At 50.7% G+C, this 15,080-nt stretch overlaps 2 long non-coding RNA genes across 2 annotated transcripts in view; one reads left to right on the top strand and one right to left on the bottom strand.

Moving 5' to 3' along the window:
* Nucleotides 1-12,621: 12,621 nt before the first annotated feature.
* Nucleotides 12,622-14,014, bottom strand: LOC145523760 (uncharacterized). The gene is made up of 3 exons (XR_014066879.1): nt 13,260-14,014; nt 12,917-13,100; nt 12,622-12,706 (listed from the first exon to the last, which is right to left on the bottom strand). It is a non-coding gene; the product is annotated as an uncharacterized LOC145523760 (long non-coding RNA).
* Nucleotides 13,366-15,080, top strand: part of LOC145523761 (uncharacterized) — a 49,556-nt gene continuing 47,841 nt past the window's right edge. Inside the window, exons 1-2 of the long non-coding RNA XR_014066880.1 lie at nt 13,366-13,655; nt 14,896-14,967. This is a non-coding gene — a long non-coding RNA (uncharacterized LOC145523761). The remainder of the gene's footprint in view (nt 13,656-14,895; nt 14,968-15,080) is intronic.

The following is a 15,080-nucleotide window of genomic DNA, read 5'->3' as shown; positions in this document are numbered from 1 at the left end:
CATTCTCCAAGTCACCTCACACCCATCATGTGATATTATGGTGATTTTCCATCTCCCTCTCTGAGAACAGAAACCATAGAGGTTTCATCTTAACAACCTGCCCCCACCCTGGGTATGATCCTTGGCAGTGGACTCTCAATGATTTCTTGATGAACAAGTGAATTAATGAATGATGGTGGTGTGTAGAGATATCCCATGAGCCTGCAGATGGCTAAGTAAGGTCCCAGAACAAGCTCTCACGTGGGAGGAGGGTCCTTCCCAGAAGACTCGACCCACCTTCGTCTCCTCCTCCTCCACATCCTCAACCTGGAGCCTCGTGACTTTGCTTCTGTTCTGAGAGTCCTTCCCGTTATTTCTCCCAGAATGAATGGGAGACACTCCGGTGAGCCTTCTCCTGTCCCCTCAGATGCTCCAAACCCAAAACCCAGGTCCCATCCATGCCTTGCTGCAACACAGAGACAGAGAAAACAGAAAAGGCTTGCATAATGCAAGATTCCACATTGGGGATTATTGGGCATCTTAAAGGCCACCTGGTCCCGAGACACTGGTGAGGACACGGGAGGATCAGGGAAGCTGTGTCAGAAGCAGGAGCATGAGCTTGTGAAGAGACACCTTCACCCAGAAGACACACAGACGCAGCTTCCTGTGGGCTGCTCGCCTGGACAGCCTGCCCGGGGTCATGGCAGGGCCTGGCTTTTAGGAAAACTCGACTCCCGTATTTGAGGAGTCAGGTCATCACTGCAAGGACCAGAGGATGAGGACGCACAGTCACCATCTGCTGGAATGAAGGTCCTGATGAGAGAATGCTGAGAACCCAGAGTGGAGCTGCTGGTGGTCAGCGCATCCTTGTTTCTTGAATGATTGGAGTCACAAGGAAACGTAAACCACCTGGAGTGGCTGGTCGGACCTGGTATTTAATATGCATTTTAAAAATGATTCGTTTTGGCTGATGTGCAATCAGACTGTTTTAAGGCCTGGAGCCGAATTCAACCCAGACCACTCTACTCCCACTGGAGGTTTCTCTGTACAGACATCCTCAGATCCAGCCCGCTCCTCCCGCAGCAGCTGTCTTTGTGGGAAGCACATATCTGGGTTTGGTGGGAGGTAGGAGAGGAAAGCAAGGGGAGGAGATTCTGGCCCTCTCACCCTAGAGTAATCCTTCTTCCCCTAAGATTGGGGAAGGATGGGGGATTGCACCAACCTGAAGATCAGAATTACCTTGCAGGAGCTGAGCCTGCAGGTGAGGTACCTGGCCAGCAGGTGGCAGTAGTGCTGGGTCCTTACACCTGTCGATCAGAACCCGGCCCAGATCTGGGTGAGAAACAGTCCCACATGGTGGGTAACACTCACGCCCGTGGCTCCTAGTCAGCTGGGAAACAATTTGGCATCTTCTCTCTCTTGGGCCAAGTCTATCCCTTTGCCACCTCAGCTCTCCATCCCGCGTTTGGGTAGCAGGACTAGTCCTGCAGGGATCTAGGCCTGGGGTCTGCAGGGGGCTGCTGTCTGCCTCCCCCAGGCTGGGGGGCAGGTGATCCCAGGAGGAGCCTGTTCCAGAGGCCAGCCTTTGGGAGGTGGGGGGGTGTGCAGCCTAAGGTCATGCAGGCAGGGTGGGTGAGGAGAGGCGAGAACCCAAGAGGGCAGCTGGGTCCTTCCTGCATGGAACAGGACATCACAGTCCACTCCTGAGACTGGTCACCCAGGCTGGACATCCCTCTTGGAAGGAATGACTGCACCAGGACTTCAGGTGAGGAGGGAATGAAGCAGGGATGGGCCTGGAGGAGTCCCCACTCACTCCCACCCCCAGGTCTGAGCTGGGGCCCCCACGAGCTCCACAATGTCCCCGTCCCCTCTCTCTTACCAGTGTCCCCGGGGTCACCAAGTAACATGTCTGCCACCCCCTAGGTAACACTGAGAGCTCTGGAAACTGCTAGGAGGATGCTCTCGTGCTCACATCAGTGTCACCCTGTCAACCTCAATGCTATCCACAGCAGTGCTCGGGGGATGGTGCAGGAGGGGACAGGGGACAGAGCTGTCTGGGGAGGCGGCCACACTGAGGGGGAAACAGGGGGAGGGGTGGACGCCTCGGGTGGTGGCCCCATCTCCTGTTTGGCCCAGGACACTCAGGAGCAGGATAGAAGCCTGGGTACAAGCCGAGGGACTCAGGAGAAGCCTCAGTTGGAAAAGTGATGTGTTGGTTGGAACATCAAACTCAGCCACTCAGCATTGCCTGGGCTGAGAATTGGTGGTAGAGACGGGGACAAAGGGGCCACTTCTCCCACAGGGAGCTCAGGCAGAGATAAAGTCAATGCAGTTATTTTCCTCCCAAGGTTCCTGGTGGAGGCTGGGAGTTAGGGCACCCAGGGTGATTAGGGGATGCCTCTTTGAGGAAGGGGCTTGAGTAGGACCTGGGCCCTGAAGCCGCCATTCCAGGCACCAGAGCAACAGTGAGGAGGGGAGAGGCAACCCAGCTCCCCTGTGACCTGGAGGCCGAGGAGGAAGGGGAGGATTGCAGCCAGCTGGCACCTCAGGTGGGGCATCCAGGTAGGAAGGAAGGCAGGTGTTCCTCAGAGAACAGAGAGGCCAAGGGGTTTATAGGAGGTGCTAACAGAGGCCAGAGATGAGTACAGCTGTCTCTCTGGTCTCTATGTGGAAAGTGATTAGAGGGCAAGCATGCACGTGAGGCAGTGATGGCAGGCCACAGCCATGGTGCAGGGAGAGGGGGTAGAGCTTTGCAGATGGGATAAAGAGAAGCATGTAGGTGCAGGATGTTGTTAGAACTGAAGGTAGAGGTGTGAGAATCTGCTGATGGAGTAGATGTGTCAGGGCAGAAAAAGGGGAACAGTGAAAGGAGAGTTGGATGAAATACCCTTGAAAGATCCACCCTGTGGCATTGGGGAGGTACAGCTGGAGATGGTGATATGACATTATCAAAGACTCGGCAGCTCAGTCTGAGGTTTCTGGTGAAAGCCACCTTTCAGTTGATGCAGGATTGAGTGGGAGTCGGGATGCTCAGTTCAGTCAGTCAGTTCAGTCGCTCAGTCGTATCCGACTCTTTGTGACCCCATGGACTGCAGCACGCCAGGCCTCCCTGTCCATCACCAACTCCTGGAGTTTACTCAAACTCATGTCCATTGAGTTGGTGATGCCATCCAACCATCTCAACCTCTGTCATCTCCTTCTCCTCCCACCTTCAATCTTTCCCAGCATCAAGGTCTTTTCAAATGAGTCAGTTCTTCTCATCAGGTGGCCAAAGGATTGGAGTTTCAGCTTCAATATCAGTCCTTCCAATGAATATTCAGGACTGATTTCCTTTAGGATGTATGCTCATTTGAGTATCAAATAATAAGTGGGAGTATGGATGCTGACTTGAGTACTAAATGATAGCTGGGAGTATGGATGCTGACTTGGGTACCAAATAATGAGTGGGAGTATGGATTCTGACTTGGCTACCAAATAGTGGATGGGAGTAGGGATGCTGACTTGGGTACCAAATAGTGTGTGGGAGTATGGCTGCTCACTTGGCTACCAAATAGTGAATAGAGAGACTTGGATGCTCACTTGAATCCCTCCTGGCACCTCTCTTACTGTTGCATATGACAGGCCGGCACTGCCTGGCTGCTGGTCATGCCCTTGGTCCTCATCACAGACTCACATTCCTCCGCAGGCTGCTCACTCAGTCAAGTTAATTTGCCATAAGAAGCTCTGCTTTCTGTGTTGTCAGCCACCTTTCTCCAGCTTACCTGTGTTATTTTGTTTCTTTATTTTCTTAGCACTGATCAGGGTGAGGTCTCCCACCTCTTTATTAACTACAAAAGGCATCCATATGTCCAAGTCCTTCTGAGGAGGGCAGATGGAATGGGGCCATAATTTAAGTCATAAAACTGTCTTGTCAGATCAGAAATTGTTCTCTTCTTTCTTCAAGAAGAGAAACACGGCGTGAAAGACAGAAACTACTTCTATTAAGAAACCCCAAACTTTCACAGTGTTACCATAACCATGACAGAAGTGTCCCACATACGGGCAACATGCAGAAATTATTTTATGTTTCCCTGAAGAAACTGTCCTCAAGTGTGAAGATTTATTGATCATCACAATATTTTTCAAGAACAAAACATTTTCAAGCATTTACACAGAATCTTAGAGAGGCTTTAGAGCAGAAAATTAAGGTGGTTTCCTGACAAGGGGAAAGAGTAAATCCATAAAGCTAGATTTTTTTGGTCTCAATTTTATAACATAATACTTCATAAATTGTTTTTTTAAAGCTATCATCCCTAATTTGATGGCTCTAAATTAACAGGCAGTTATTTTTCAAATGAGAAAACTTCAGTGTTCATCCAGGAGCACATGACTTTCCAAGGCAGATTTCAGGCTGGGGTGTACAGGTGGGTTTACATCGACCTGTATGACAGACGATGTGGAATCCCGGAGCAGGGGTGGAAGAGTCACAGGGCAATGGGCACATTCACAATGCCTGCTAGAAAGAATGTTTTCCTGTTTTCCTTTAAGGAACATTTTGAAGATTTTGAAAACTTTACTGCAAAGTCTGACAGATGTAAATTCACATATTTTCAGTGAGATGACAGGCCAGGCCAGCAGCCTTCGGACTCGAACAGAAGCATCTCTTGGCCAGGAAAGGCACAGTCTCATGCAGGAGCCCTGGCCCCGTGTGCCTGGCTGGGGTCTGCAGGTCGCTACATCTCCCTTTACCTCACTGCCCAGAGTCTGCTGGCTGGACATTCTCCTTCTGTGGTTCCTTTGAGCGTAACTCAGACAATCCCCCTGTATCTTCTCCCCCTATCACTGGCCCTAGACAGACCCATCCCCTTTCCAGAGGGAGGTCTGAGGTGGAGGAGACTCCAACACAACCAGTCCAGCCCATCTTCTTCAGATGGGAGTTTGAGGCCTGAAATGAGAGCTGAGTTGTGACCTGGATGTCATCCTCTTGCTAGTGAGAGCTGCTACCAAAAGTACTTCTATCAGTCATAGTCATCGAAGTAGCAGATAAATTAAATGATTCTCGAGAGAGTAGAAGAGGTGGTTCCCGCGGTTCTGCAGGAGAAAGACAGTCTGCACTTACGGGGCTCTTGCTCTTCTTTCTCTTCCATGGCGCCTGTGAGATAAACACTGTCTGGGCAATGCTTTCCTGCCGGTGGAAACCAACACCCAGAGCACTCGCTCAAATCACACAGAACGAGCTGGAGCTGGAGTCGGGGGTTTTGGGCCTCCAGACCACGTATTCCTAACCTCGTCCTGCTGCTGATCCAGGTGGAACATTCCCTGAACGCCAGCTAGGCATTGCACTAGCCACTAGGTCACTGAGTTAGCAGGTGGTGTCCATGGTTTTTGCTGAACTCGCCCACCAGTGAGTGATTTCACTGGGTCGGTGGCAAGTGTGTGCACACCAGCTGGGGAACTTCGCAAATCTCTCCTTATCTGGGCGGCCTCCACTGTGCAATAACCGTGTCCCCAGCACAGGCCCAAGGCCACTCGGTGGCTTCACTGAGCAGCGCTTGTGCAACCTCTGCGTCCAGAAGCGTGTTACCCAAGACCACTGTCAGGGGCAGGGTGTGAGGACTGGGAGGCCGCGGGGCCTCAGCCTGGGCGTGGGAGGCCCTGGATGGGAACAGAATTCCCACCCACTCTTCTCGCCGCTCCCAAGGGTGGGCTGGGCCCGGTCAGCCCCGGCCTCAGTGTCCCCTCTTTAAAGTGTTGTAATAAATGCCTGCCCATCCTCCTTCGTAAGACAGTATCAAATGAGCAGAAGTTACTCAGCAGATACAAAGGGGTGGAATTTTTCTCATGATTGTACCAGCAAGTCTATCTATCTCCTTGGATCACAACTGCAAAATGTGAGATATCACAGCCCTGGATCTGAGCACCTGCTGCCCACAGACGTCAGGGTCACCTCCTGCCTCTTCATCTTAGTTCTGTCTTTTTGCCATTCATCCCTTTCTTCCCCCTGAAGCCACTTGTAATCTCATATTTTGTGTCCTTAGAGCATGCACTTATCAAAATAAATTCCTCCTTGTGACTTTAGTTTTGAGTATTTGTAGCATCTTTTTGGTGAAATGAGAATGACATTACCCACATCACAGGGTGCGGTGGAGTGCGAGTGAGGTGGTGGATCAGAAAACCAGATGGTAGAGGAGTAGACACCTTAACAAATTGTGCTTAGTCACGAAATTTTTTTTAAATAATTTCTCTGTTTGCTATTTTTTTTTAGGAAAGGACATAATTTATAATAGTTTTTCATATAAAAATCTGTTTCGTAGTATTAAATCTCTATCTCATAGAATTAAAACACAACTTGTATTAATATTTATCAAAGAAAATTACGTAAATCATCCTTAATCAGGATGAGAAGAGTTAATAAAATGAATAATTCTGATGGCATAGCTTCTGTGAGTGACATAAGGGATACCCATCAACTACGTGGGATGGAGAAGCAGTGAGCTCTTGGCCAAGTGTGGTGGGACTTGAAGGTGCTTTTTCTCTTCACTCCCCACGTGTCTGCCTCATCGTTCAGTCCTGAGCCCTCCTGGCCAATACAGTCCAAAGGGCACCAGTTGATGAAAAGGACTGTTTCATCCTTCTTTGTTTCATTCATTCATGTGACAACCATCACTGAATACCCACCAAGTGGCAAACATCATGCTTGATACTGAAAATTTTCATAAATGACTCAGCAGAGGTCCAGCACTAACAGCTTGTCTCATTTGGGAGGTGGGGTTTCTGTGGCCACATTGATCACGTTGATACACGAGGGTGCATCCCTAGGATGGAGTGGTGGTGGGGGGGTGGCAGCAGGGGATGCTGTGGGGATGGGAGCTGGGTCATTCCCGATGCCTTCCTCCACCAGCGGCCTCGCTGGCTGGAGCCTTCGCTTTGGGGAAATGCAGCCCGATGCAGGCACATAGACCGAGAGATGGGACATCAGCCAGGTGTGCTCCAGACCCCGTTCAGAAGCCCTGGAAGCTGAGCTCAGACACTAGCTGGCAACAAGAGGCAACCATGGCCACACCTGTTCTGGGCTCCATGGGGCTGTGAGGCCAGTCACCACCCTCCCCAGGCTGGGGAAAGTTAAGCATGGGGCAGCGAGGCCATTTGCCGCCCTCGGGGTGGATACCCAGGGCCCAACGGCTGGCAGTGCCTGTCCACCGCTTCCCATGTGTCCCCAGCCTTTCCCCTCCTCACCCAGGCCTGCTGTCCCCCTGCTCTGTCCTTGCATCACGGGATACACAGTTCACATTGCAGCTTGCGATGCATTTTCATGCTCTCAGTCCTGGTTAGGGTGCATTCGGGACACTGGAGGAGAGGCAGGCAGAGAGGGTGTTTGTGTATGCAACTTACAAGGGCACCTATGAGACCACGGAGATGATGAAGTCAGGGAGACATGGCTCCATCTTTGAGGCCACAATATGTTGGGTGAGGAATGAAGATGCACTAGGAGATGGTATCAGTAAAACAAGAAAGGGTGCTGATGAGGTGCCCAGTGGGGCGGCCCCGGCCTGGGCTGAAGAGCTGGAGCTGTAAGGCCTAGGTAGAGACTTTGGTGGGGCCCCTTACTCAGCGGGAGGCCAAGGCAGGGGAAGCCCTGTGCCCTTTGGAGGAGAGCAGATGGACCAGACTGGGCCGCTGGGCCCGGATGAGCTGGGCACGGGGCATTGAGGCAAAACCATTTACAAGCAGGACCAAGGCAGGCAAGTGTCTCAGGTGTGGCCCTGTTAAGTTGTCTAAGCCCTGATCCAGCCACTTCCTGGAGCACCGAGAGCCCAAGGGCCTGTCTGTGCCCATTGGACAGACAGATCACCAGGGCTCAGCCAGGCAGGGGCTCAGCTGTGCAGGGGCTCCAGGCCAGACTGGAGGCAGCAACATGACTTGGGGTGGTGGGCAGAGGGCAGGGCAAGGGACAGGGCACCAGGGAGGCAGGAGACACGGGGGAGCCTGGTCAATGGGGAGGATCGAGATTCTGCACTGGGCACCCCCTCCCCATCTTTGTACCAGACCAGCACTTATCTCTAAATCAAGCACACATGCGGCCAGGATGCATATCTTCAGGGGCCTCCAGAGAGTTGGAAACCACATCCGTACCTTGGCTTCTACACGAGAGGAACTGCCCCGTGCTGGAGAGCCCCTGGGCTCCACCAGCTGCCTCCGCTTCCTCCCAACAGCCTCCGCTCTGCCCGGTGGGAAGGAGTCTCCTCCCCGCTGGAGCAGGCTGCTATTCTTGGCTTTTCCACATGTGCACGCTCTGCCCTCTGCATCCCACTCCCCCACACTCAGAGCCCACACACACTTAGTTCCCTTCCCAGACACACGGCCAGCACCGGGCCCAGCCTGGCCTTCTGGTCCCAAAGCACGTGGCACTCAGGGCTGGACAATGCTCGAAACTGGCCTTGGCTCCAACCTAAGTGCAGTGAGGAGGGGCTGACCTTGTCTGGGCACTTCCAGGGACCCCAGCTCACTGAATCTTTTCAGCATATGCCTCCTCAGATCTCTCACAGGAGTGGCTTTTACTTTGTCAGCAAAGAGCCCAGAATGGACAGGAATGTGAGGTCAGTTCTCAGGAGGCAGGGGGATCTCAGGGGACCGCTTCCCAGGATGAAGGATGTTGTCTCTGTTTCCCCATCTGTAAAACAGGGGATCCTAAGAGGCTTGGCAGGTGAAATTTGGAAGTTATCGGTTTGCCAGGCTCAGAGATGCCCCTCCATTGACAGGGCACAGTGGACACTTTAATTGCCTGGCTCATGAGAGGGGACACAGCTGCTCATGTCTTGTCCTCTGCTGGAGGCCAGGTCAGGCCCAGACTTCATTTCCAGACCACCAAGGCTTGAGGTGCCGGGGGGAAGGAGTGCAGGTTGCAGAGGGAAGGAGACCCATAAAGCACCAGAAAGCAGGGTTCAGCAGCCGGAGGGGGTGCAGGCCAAGAGGGAAAAGTCTTTTTTGAAAGAGCGTGCTGTCAAGGGGCCAGATGGCTACGGTGCTCCTTGTAGTGTTTCCAGGGACCGCCCAGGCTCAGGCACTGTTTGCATAGCCGTAGAGGCTGCTGTGTTCTCCTGGGGAGCTTGGGGGATGGGGCTGAGCCCTGAAGAATCACCCTTAAGGACCTGCTTCCACATGTGGCCTGGGGGTGTCTTGCTTCCTCAGGCCTCACCTGCCCCTGGGAAGCTGGAGGAGCCCACCATGCCCAGAGCAGCACAGTGATGCCCTCACAAACCTGGCTCATGCCAGGCATTGATGGGAAGGTCCCCAGGGCAGAGGTTAAGTCTGCAGCAAACAGAAGATAATCCAAGAGAGGGTTAGGGTCTGCTGGCTCCAGGCTGGCTTGCCCCAGCCCAGCTGTCTAAACGTCTCTCTCTGTTTCTGTCTTATCTTTTTCCCTTAAGGTCTGTCCTTTCCTGGATATTAGAAGTCACAAAATTCCCCTTATCTTTCCCTGTGGTTCCCCAATTTTTCCATCTGTCCCTCTGAGATAATCTGCAGAAGACGTTGCAAGAGGCAGGCACAGAACTGCCAGTCAACCAGCTCCAGTCAGCCCAGCCCCGCAGTCCTGCCCTGAAACTGTGAGCCTCAACGCCAGCCCAAGTGAGCCTCCTGGTCTTTGCAGCAACAGTTATGAGGACAGGGTGTGAGTGTGTGCTAAGTTGCTTCAGTCGTGTCCAACTGTTTGCGACCCCATGGACTGTATGTAGCCCACCAGGCTTCTCTGTCCATGGGATTCTCCAGGCAAGAATACTGGAGTGGGTTATCATTCCCTTCTCCAGGGGATCTTCCAGACCCAGGGATCAAACTCAGGCCTCCTGCATTGACAAGTGGCTTCTTTACAGCTGAGCCACTGAGGGAAGCCCCAGGGATGTGAATGTGCATCACTTAATTTCCCAAACAGCAACCAAGTTCCGTGTGCCCCAAAATTCATGATTTCACTCATCTGTACAAGACCCACCAGGCAGGATGGAGAGATCAACGTATCTCCAGCACTCAGGGTCCCCTCAGTCAGCAACAGACTCAATTCAGATATCCACCTGGGTCTGGATGCTCCAGCATCCACGGGTGGAGGACCACACACACAGCATGCTGGGTACCGGCTTTGCAGGATCAGGGGTGCCAGCAAGAGTCAGGGGGCACACAGCCAGGTGTTTTGAAGCTCATGGCTCTGCTTTAGGATTGAGGCTCCACCCCATTCTTGCAGATTCTGCCCCAGGAGTCTCAGCAGGGTTCAGAGTAGGGAGAACAAAGTTCAGTTTGGAGCCAAATGCAGAGCTAGGATTCAAGGGGAGGAGCTGGTGACAAGGAGAGCAGTTCAGAGTCATTTCAGAATCTCGTGTGAGGAGGCAACTCGAGATTCCTGGATCCTCAGTGACCACTTCCTGCTGCCTCAGTTTCCAGAAGGTGCCCCTGCCAACCCCCACCTGTAGCCACAGGTGAGAAGCAGGAACTGACATTTTGAACTCGGCATCAATTTGGGGATAGAATCAAGAGAGTCTTGGGGTGTCTGGATTTAAGAATATTCTGCCCCTGCAGAGAGGAGCCAAGAATGTGGGTTTACAGAGAAAGAGGAGTCACAGGTGAGTAGCAGCTTGGGGTATGTGTGTGTGCGTGTGTGTGTGAGAGAGAGACAGAGAGAACTGACGCACCTTTGGTTCAGAGAGAGGCATCTGTGTACGATGCCATCATAAAATTTCCTACTTTGCCTCCACTTCCCAAAGCTGACCTTTGCTTCCAGTTTTCAGCCTGTCCACCTAATGCTCCCCGCCCCACAGCCCTTCCCCAGGGCAGTGTTTTCAACCCCGTCCCAGGCGTCATGAGGAGAGTGAACAGGCCTTGGGTCCCCACCCTTGCTTGGCCGACGATGCTCTGAGTGACACTGGGCAAACCACTTCCCACTTTGGCCCGAACTTCCCCTTCTCTGACATAAGGGCTGAGCTTGGATCACACCCTGGACCCAATTCAGCCCTTAGGCCCCCACAGCTCTGTCCTGATGAGCTCAGATCTGAGCTCCGATCCCTTGGATTTTGTTGCCTCCCGGGGTCTTCACTCTATTTTATCGTGTTTGGGGCCCTTTGATTTTGGTATACGTTAATTAGGCTGAATGATAGCTGTTTCCAAGCAGGGGCAGCACTTGCCTGTCCCCCTACTGGGCTGTGCATTGAATAATTCCAGAAGTCACCCATTCCATAGACCACTCTACGATTGTGGTCCCACTGAGTGTCCTGGTGGCCTCACTTCCATCTCCCTACTCAACACTTCACTTTACCATAGCCATGAGAGCAAAGGATCAGCCAGTTAGCTGTGCAGCATCAGGGTTTGTGTGGTACTACCCACTGAACAGAGGTCAAGAGACTTGTTCCAGCTTGTGTTGTGTGTTAGTCGCTCAGTTGTGTCCAACTCTTTGCAAATCCATGGATTGTAGCCTGCCATACTCCTCTGTCCATTAGATTTTCCAGGCAAGAATATTGGAGTGGGTAGCCATTCCCTTCTCCAGGGGATCTTCCTGACCTAGGGGTTGAACCCAGGTCTCCTGCATTGCAGACAGATTCTTTATTGACTGAGCCACCAAGGAAGCCCAAAGTTTTTCTCAGAAGTGGTATGTCCCAGCTGAGGTCTTAGCTTGCACAGTCATGGGTTTTCCCTCCTTGGGACCAGTTTTCTGAAGCTTTGGAAGTTGGAGGTGGTCTCCATGGCACTGGCTGGCACGGATTCTGTAATACAGTAAGTCCCCCACATATGAACCTTCAAGTTGTGAACTTTTGATGAGAATGTGCATTTTGTCAAGGTCAGGTGTGCGTAAAACTGCAGCTGGCCCTCCATCTCCTATTGCAGATGATCCTTCAGCTCTACCGTCTCCTGCCTTCCCTCCCTCCTCCAGTCAATAACCCTTCTGGCCTGTTCGCTTGATGCCAGCCCCTGTGTACCTACTGTTGTCCTGTACCATTGTACTGTTCAAGCTACTATACTGCAAGATTGAAAATCTTTTTGTATATTTGTTTGTTTTTGATGTATCATTTATGTGAAAAGTATTATAAACCTATTACAGCACAGTACTATAGAGCCAATTGTGTTAGCTGGGTACCTCAGTTCAGTTCAGTCTCTCAGTCATGTCCAGCTCTTTGCAGTCCCACAGACTGCAGCACACCAGTCTTCCCTGTCCATCACCAACTTGGGTTGGGTACCTAGGGTAACTTTGTTGGACTTGACAAACAAATTGGACTTAGGAATGCTCTCTCAGAGTAGAACTCATTGGTATGGAGGGGATTCACTGTAATGATCACTGAGGATAGAGACCTCATGGGAATCTGGACTTTGAGTACCATTGCCTCTCTGATTTGTTGGGGAAATCATTCATTGTGCCAAATTTCTCACCAAAAATCTGACCACACATCAGTTGGCTGCAATGTCCAGGAAAATAAGCCAGAAATTATGTTCAAATGTTCCCAAGCAGCTGCTCTGTAACTCACACATTAAAGACAATATTTTTATGGTGGGCTCTCTATGAGTCATGTGTTTGAAGACTGAGTCCAGTAAGACTTGAATGCAATGACTCCCCCCATGCCTTCCTTGGGCCATCAGAATGCACACATTTCAGAAGTACAGAAACATGCAGGCCAGCTTGGATCCTTTAAGTTGCTTTCAAACCCGAGAGGACGTTGTGCTTTATTGGTGACATTAACAATAACTGGGCAAATCTCTTTGTTCTTTTCACCGATTGCTGAAAGAGACAAAGTTTAAATGCCTGAGAGAAGCACCGCCTGTGAAGATGAATCGGGAGGGCTATGATGCAAACTCCTTATCGGGGTTGCATTGTGTGCTTGGCATCTATTTCATTATCTCCCGTTTCCTACTTATAATGTAATGACCAGCCTTTTCCTGTTGCCCAAGGGTAGCAATTTCCACTTTAGACAACACATTTCTTACATACCTTTGGTAATCATGGACACCTTGGTGATTTCCCCTTATTCTCTCTACAAGTGTGCCCTGCCCTCTTTCAAGCAGAAATGCCAGACTCTCGTCTCTCCTTCACAGGCAGGAAACCAGTGACCTCTAGTCAACAGTCTGAGATTGCATGGCTCACGTGGAGATGAAGTTGAAGTCGTCTTTAAATGCTAGAAAAAAAAGCCGCTTCTGAGGGTGCCACTAGGTCACCCAGCTGTTGGAAGAATGTAGGTCAGCAACAAAATTTTCAGAGGGACCATCCATCAGCACAAAATATACTCCTAAAATAAATGTAGACCCCATCAAGTTTAGAAACAAGACTGTCTCACCATATCCCAACAGCAGCCTTGCTGGGTGAAAGAGGTGAAAGAAAGATGGCGACTGCCCTCCCTGGATGATGTCACAAAGGTGAGGTGTCTCTTCACAGTGTCTCTTGGTGGTGGGGGGTCTCAGCCAGATGCACTCAGAACTCCCAGGCCCAGGAAAAGCCCGTGTATCCTCTGGCCCAGTGGCCAGAGGAAGGGTCACCACCAGGTAAAAAGGGAGCTGTGGCCAAACCAAGGGACTAGTCGGTGCCTGAACAGGCTGGATGCTTTTGAAAAGGTCCTGGAGCAGATGTACTAAGTCTGGCTTGTGGGATCACACAGATAGAGGCCAGAGATTGGCTGGAAGAGAGACTTAGATGGGATGGAAGGAAAGAGCCTGGTTGGAAAGAAGGATTGAAGGTAACAGAACATTCATGTCCTCCGTCCCCATAGGAGTCAGGGAAGCAAGGTGTATTCTCCCTCAATAGACACAAAACTGGTCTCAGAAAGGGAAGAAATTTGCCCAAGGTCATGGACCTGACAGTGGAGGAAACTGAGACAGCCACTCAGGAGAGGGAACCTCCAAGGTCCACCTTTTTAACACAAGGGCCTCATTACTTGAGGTCCACAGGCTAGCAGCACTTCAATCTCCTGAATGCTTGCTAGAAATGCCCTTGAGCCCTGCCTTTGAATCAGAGTCTGCCTTCCTGTGGTTTGTCTTCAAGTCCTTTAGAGTCAAATCTCAGCATCCAAGTCAGGTGGTGGCATGTTCCCAGGTCAGGAAGGGGTTGTGGAATCTCTGGAGAAGAAGTTCTATGAGGCAGAACAAGCAAAGTTGCCCTGAGAAACCAGTGTTCTAATGTGACAGTAAAGTGCAGACAGAAAGCGATAATAAAGTGAAAGTTTGTGAAAGATAAAATGATCAGTAGATGTTGCCTCTCTCATTGATTTTGAGATTATGAATTGTCTGTCCATCTCTGCATCCAATCATTCACCAAAATTACTGAGGGTAAAAAGTCTTGTAAGGATATGGGTTATGTCATACCAGTAACTTATTTTGCCAGCTTGGTCAGTACAGAGGAGCTAAAGTAGCACACCTTCAGAGTAAAGCTGAGCTTCCAAGTTTAAATTATCAGAATTCTCACCTCATGGAGATGACCACTCTCCAAGTCTTTAGGAGATGGAGACAGAGCAAGATCACTCAGGAATCAAACAGACAGTAGTCCAATCAACGCCTGAGAAGAGGCAGGTGGTTTAGAAAAGAGAGGAAGGGGATGATGCGAGTGAGTGCTTGTCTACAGTACCACCCCTCCCCCCAAAATGAGCTGATATTGGCATTCAAGAGACCTAAGTAGTACCAGCGATTGTCCTGGAACTTTTCCCAGGGTCCTCAAATGTCATCCATTGTCCTGTACCCTTAATCCTAACAAAATAACTATAATTCGGCGTGTTTTGAGTTGTCATAAGTTCAGGAATATCATGAATTCATTTCTGAGAATGTGGTCACTTCAAGATTCACAAAGTTGATCCCGTCCAACCTGAAAACCTTTGCTAACATGATGCTGTAAACTCGCTACCCCATATCTGTCCCATAACTTTAAAACATATTCATTTGAATAAGCACTTGTAACCACATGTCCACTGTCTATCCCATTCTTAGGTCCTGAATCAACCTTCTGAGATGCTCAGTACTTACAGCTCTACAGCCATATTCTTCTCCCCATTCAAGCAGGTAGAATTTAACACCATCACTATCCTCATTAGGTTGAATGAGAAGCTTCTGTTCTGGTCCCTAGGTGCTGTTTCCTGTCCTGTGGGCACCCCAGTTTGTGGACAATTTCTTTG

The sequence above is a fragment of the Giraffa tippelskirchi genome, chromosome 10 (assembly GCF_054371585.1).
Source record: "Giraffa tippelskirchi isolate mGirTip1 chromosome 10, T2T-mGirTip1v1.2.pri, whole genome shotgun sequence".
NCBI classification, from domain to species: Eukaryota; Metazoa; Chordata; class Mammalia; order Artiodactyla; family Giraffidae; genus Giraffa; species Giraffa tippelskirchi.
The sequence above is the reverse complement of the archived record's forward strand: the minus strand, read 5'-3'. Positions and strand labels throughout refer to the sequence as shown.